This window comes from Lissotriton vulgaris, unplaced genomic scaffold, assembly GCF_964263255.1.
Source record: "Lissotriton vulgaris unplaced genomic scaffold, aLisVul1.2 SCAFFOLD_1113, whole genome shotgun sequence".
NCBI lineage: Eukaryota > Metazoa > Chordata > Amphibia > Caudata > Salamandridae > Lissotriton > Lissotriton vulgaris.
The window spans coordinates 183679-189678 of record NW_028245062.1 but is presented as its reverse complement, the minus strand read 5'-3'; positions in this window follow the sequence as shown (position 1 = coordinate 189678).

The window sequence follows — 6000 nt, the reverse complement described above, 5'->3', positions numbered from 1 at the left end:
TGGCTAGAGACACAGACACTACAGACTGAGTTTGCACAGGATCTCCAGACTGAGAGACCGCTGGCTAGAGACACAGACACTACAGACTGAGTGTGCACAGGCTCCAAGCACAGGCTCTACAGACTGAGAGACCGCTGGCTAGAGACACAGACACTACAGACTGAGTGTGCACAGGCTCCAGGCATAGGCTCTACAGACTGAGAGACCGCTGTCTAGAGACACAGACACTACAGACTGAGTGTGCACAGGCTCCAGGCACAGGCTCTACAGACTGAGAGACCGCTGACTAGAGACACAGACACTACAGACTGAGTGTGCACAGGCTCCAGGCACAGGATCTCCAGACTGAGAGACAGCTGGCTAGAGACACAGACACTACAGACTGAGTGTCCACAGGCTCCAGCCACAGGCTCTACAGACTGAGAGACCGCTGGCTAGAGACACAGACTCTACAGACTGAGTGTGCAAAGGCTCCAGGCACAGGCTCTCCAGACTGAGAGACCGCTGGCTAGAGACACAGACACTACAGACTGAGTGTGCACAGGATCTCCAGACTGAGAGACCGCTGGCTAGAGACACAGACACTACAGACTGAGTGTGCACAGGCTCCAGGCACAGGATCTCCAGACTGAGAGACCGCTGGCTAGAGACACAGACACTACAGACTGAGTGTGCACAGGATTTCCAGACTGAGAGACCGCTGGCTAGAGACACAGACACTACAGACTGAGTGTGCACAGGCTCCAGGCACAGGATCTCCAGACTGAGAGACCGCTGGCTAGAGACACAGACACTACAGACTGAGTGTGCACAGGCTCCAGGCACAGGCTCTGCAGACTGAGAGACCGCTGGCTAGAGACACAGACACTACAGACTGAGTGTGCACAGGCTCCAGGCACAGGATCTCCAGACTGAGAGACCGCTGGCTAGAGACACAGACACTACAGACTGAGTGTGCACAGGCTCTACAGACTGAGAGACCGCTGGCTAGAGACACAGACACTACAGACTGAGTGTGCACAGGCTCCATGCACAGGATCTCCAGACTGAGTGCACAGGTTCCAGGCACAAGCTATGCAGAATGAGTGTCCACAGGTTCCAGGCACAGGCTATGCAGACTGAGTGTCCATAGGTTCGAGGCACAGGATCTACAGAATGAGTGACCGCAGGCTGCAAGCCGACACAGACACTACAGACTGAGTGTTCTTAGGCTCTATAGAGTGAGTGACCACAGGCTGCAGGCACAGGCTCTACAGGCTGAGTGGCTGCAGACTTCACACAGAAACTACAGACTGAGTGTCCACAGGATCCAGGCACAGGCTATGCAGAATAAGTGTCCACAGGTTCCAGGCACAGGCTATGCAGACTGAGTGTCTACAGGTTCCAGACACAAGCTCTACAGATTGAGTGTCCATAGGTTCCAGGCACAGGCTGAACGGACTGAGTGTGCACAGGTTCCAGGCACAGGCTCTGTAGACAGAGTGTCTACAAGTTCCAGGCACAGGTCCTGCAGAATGAGTGTCCACAGGTTCCAGGAACAGACTCTAGAGATTGAGTGTCCATAGGTTCAAGGCACAGACTCTACAGACTGCTTGGCCACAGGTTCGAGGCACAGGATCTACAGCCTGAGTGTGCGTAGGTTCCAGGCACAGGCTGTACAGACTGAGTGTGCACAGGCTCCAGACACGGGCTGTACAGACGGAGTGTGCACAGGCTCAAGCACAGGCTCTGCAGACTGAGTGTCCACAGGATCCCGGCACAGGCTCTACAGACTGAGTGGCCACAGGTTCCAGGCACAGGCTCTGCAGATTGAGTGTGCACAAGTTCCAGGCACAGGGTGTACAGACAGAGTGTCCACATGTTCCAGGCACAGACTGAGTGTCCACAGGTTCCAGGCTCAGGCTCTACAGACTGAGTGTGCACAGGTTCCAGGCGCAGGCTCTGCAGACTGAGTGTGCACAGGTTCCAGACACAGGCTCTGCAGACGGAGTGTCCACAGGTACCAGGCACAGGTTCTATGGACAGAGTGTCTACAGGTTCCAGGCACAGGATCTGCAGACTGAGTGTCTACAGGTTCCAGATACAAGCTCTACAGATTGAGTGTCCATAGGCTCCAGGCACAGGCTTTGTAAATGTAAATGTAAATGTATAGGCATTTATATAGCGCGTTACTTACCCGGAGGGTCCCAAGGCGCTTCGACCGCTGCAAAACCCTTCCTGGCTTCCCTGAGAGATGGTCCCTTAATGGGTATCTCCAGGGTGAGACCAGGCATCCCCGGCGGTCTGGTGGGGCCGTTAGTGAAGATGAGGCAAGCTAATGCCCAGAGTTGCCGAGTGTGTTCGCTGATCAGAGTGGGCACCGAGGCGAGAGAATTATCGAGTCCGCTGACCCTGGTCCAGAAACCTGCCGCGCCGGGAATCGAACCCTGGTCCCGGGCCGTCCTCTGCTCTCGGGTCTGCCGCCTCTAACCAGTGAGCCACACTACTTTGGAGATTTACACTCTCCACATCCAGCCCGGACCTCCGGGGACTTTCATCTTGCAGCCAAGCGGACTCCATCAACGGGTGGCTTCGAGCAGGCTGTGACTCAGTCGCCCCTCTCAGGCGGATCTCATCCAGGCATCTTAATGACGCAAATCGCTGGTTTACCGAGGAATTGAAGTCACTAAAACTCAGTGTCCGCCGGGCTGAGCGATCTTGGAGGCGAAATTACTGCCCAATTCTTAGGAATCAGCATGTCACTCTCCTGGCTTTGTATAAAAACTCTATTTTGACAACTAAGAAGGTCTATTTCTCCTCCAGAATCCACACAGCCGAAAATCGTCCCAGAGAAATCTTTACTATTGTGCATGATCTTGCATATTCTGATAGGGCCACACTCAAACCCTCCCCATTACAACACCTCTGTGATTCCCTTAACTCTTTCTTTCTTGATAAAATAGCTGCCATCAAAGCGAACATCCCCCCTCCTTCCCCTTCTTTTGTTAGCCCTCAGTGCCCCCCAGCTGCAGCTCGCCTTGAATCCATTCCTCTTCTTACAGAAGACTCTTTCTTATCTCTTCTGCCATTGGTCAAATCTGGTTCCCCCCTAGATCCTTGCCCAGCACATATCCTCAAACAAATCTACTCTACCTGTGCTCTGCCACCTCTCACCTTTCTTAATAGCTCCCTTTCACAGGGTATTGTCATCCCTTCTCTTAAATCGGCCGTTATCCTACCCATTCTGAAAAAACCTGGTGCTGACCCCTCGCTGTCCATCAACTACCGCCCCATTTCACTCTTACCATTCCTGGCGAAGGTACTGGAACGTCATGTAACCAGAACACTGAGCACCTTTGTGGAGACGAGCAACGTATTAGCCCCCAGGCAGGCTGGGTTCCGCCCCGCTCACTCCACAGAATCCGTAGTCATATCGGTCCTTGACAATCCAGAGAGGGCATGGACACCAACCATCCCCAGGCCTTGGTCCTCCTTGATCTCTCCGCTGCTTTTGACATGGTTGACCATACCATCCTACTCTCCCGTGTCAGAGCGGCGGGAATCGAGGGCTCGGCCTTGGTCTGGTTGTCCTCCTTCCTGCACGACCGTTCCCAAGCAGTGCAATTGGGTGACTACTCTGCGGATTTCCAGGCAGTCCATTGCGGGGTACCCCAGGGATCTTCCCTCTCCCCTCTGCTATTTAATCTATACATTTCCCCTCTGATTTTTGCCCTTCAACAGCTGGCGGTCTCCGTTTATAATTACGCGGATGACCTCCAGCTTATCTTCTCCCTTTCTTCTTCCCCCCAGTCAATATCTAATTTCCACTCAGTCATGATGACGTTTATCCAAGACTGGATGAACCACAACCACCTGAAGCTAAACCCTGACAAAACGGAGTTGGTGCTGACGGGCGGTTGCTCCAGTCCTTGATCCTCTCGCTTCTGGCCCTCTTCCCTTGGTTCCCCCCCCCCACCCCTTCTTCCTCTGTAAAAACCCTAGGTTTCAAACTCAATGACCAACTCTCTCTCCATTCTCAAGTCAGTTCAGTTGTTTCCTCATCATTCCTTTCCCTCCGCACCATCCGCAAAGTCTCTCGCTTTTTCTCTTTCTTCGCACTCAAACTCATAGTCCTGGCGATGGTTATCTCCCGCCTGGACTATGGCAATGCCCTTTATAGTGGCATGCCTGCGTACATCGCGAGACGCCTTCGATTGTTTCAAAACCAGGCGGCTCGCCTGGTTTTCAATCTACCCAAATCACACCTCGTCACTCCTCTTCTTAAGTCCTTGCACTGGCTCCCTATACCGGAACGAGCCCAGTTTAAGCTGGGCTGCATTATTTTTAATGCCCAATCTGGGTCAGCCCCCGCCTTTATCACATCCGAAATTCACTCATATGTCCCATCCAGGGAGCTGCGCTCTTCTACTCAACAATTGCTCGTAGTTCCCCGTTTCAGAAGAAAGAAATGGGGCGGCTCCAAATTTGCCACAAACTGTCCCACTTTTTGGAATTCCCTCCCGGATCACTTGAGATCTTGCACCCAGTATTCTCTTTTTCACAAGGCACTCAAAACCTTCCTTTTCACCCAAGCCTTCCCTTCCTAACTGCACCTTAGGCGCCCCCGTTTCTTCTGTCCCTCAGGATCTGTAGTACTCTATAGCGCCATGAAACCGCTCGGTGTACGTGCGCTCAAGAAATATTTTAAACTCAAACTCTGAGTGTCTACAAGTTCCAGGCACAGGCTCTGCAGACTGATTGTCCACAGGCTCCAGGCACAGGCTCTACAGACTGACTGTCCATAGGTTCCAGGCACAGGCTCTACAGACTGAGTGTGCACAGGTTCCAGGCACAGTCTCTATAGGCTGAGAGACAAAGAGATTACAGACTGAGTTTCCACAGGTTTCGAGGCACAGGATCTACAGACTGAATGTCCACAGGTTCCAGGCACAGGCTCTACAGACTGAGCTTGCACAGGTTCCAGGCACAGTCTCTACAGACTGAGAGACCGCTGGCTAGAGACACAGAAAATACAGACTGAGTTTCCACATGTTTGAGGCACAGGCTCCAGGCACAGGCTCTGTAGACTGAGTGCCCACAGGTTCCAGGCACAGGCTCTGCAGACTGAGTGTCCACAGGTCCGAATTACATGATCTAAAGACTGAGTTTGTACAGGCTCTGCAGACTGAGTGTGCACAGGCTCCAGGCACAGGCTCTGCAGCCTGAGTGTGCACAGGTTCCAGGCACAGGCTCTGCAGTCTGAGTGTGCACAGGTTCCAGGCACATGTTCTGCAGACTGAGTGTGCACAGGCTGCAAACAGGGTGACCTGAGGCCGCCACAGACACGGACCTCCAGAGGGTGGGCTCTCTCTCCCCTCGGGGGCCCTCGTTTCTCTGGGTCTGTGAGTGATAGAGCTCCCCTCATCCTCCCCCAGGCACGGTGGGGGGCTGCCCCCCCCCCACCCCACCCCCCAGACACAGCACAGGCCGCAGACGAGCCGGAAGTGCGGGGACAGCAGCTGTGTCATTGTACGTCCGGTCTGTTTACTTTGGGGGGAGTTGGCGTGAGTGGGGCCCTCCCCCCAGGGGCCCCTCTGCAGTCGGACGGGTGGGGTACAGCGGGGGCTCCCCTCTCCTTTGGCCTTCTTCTCCCACACTGTATCCAGGGGTGCGGGGGTCCTGGTGACTCCAGCCCCCCTCACACGCCTCATCCTTGGTCCTGGCTCTGCTGGGTCTGAGTGTTCATCAGGGTGCCCCCCCGCACTCCCCTGTGAGCACCAATCGTGCCCCCCAAACCCCACTGCCAGCTCCAGGCTCGGCCCCCACCACGTCTCTCCAGAGGGGGCAGTGGCGGAGTGGACAGATCAAGGGGAGGCCGCCCCCTCCAGCCCCCGCCCCCTCCAGCCCCCGGGCCCCGCCCCCTCCGGTCCAAGAGCCCCTCCCCCACCCCATCCTTTCCTCTCCCTCTAACTCTCCAAACTTCGCTCCCGGACGGGTCCAAACTCAGGGACGTGCTGGGGG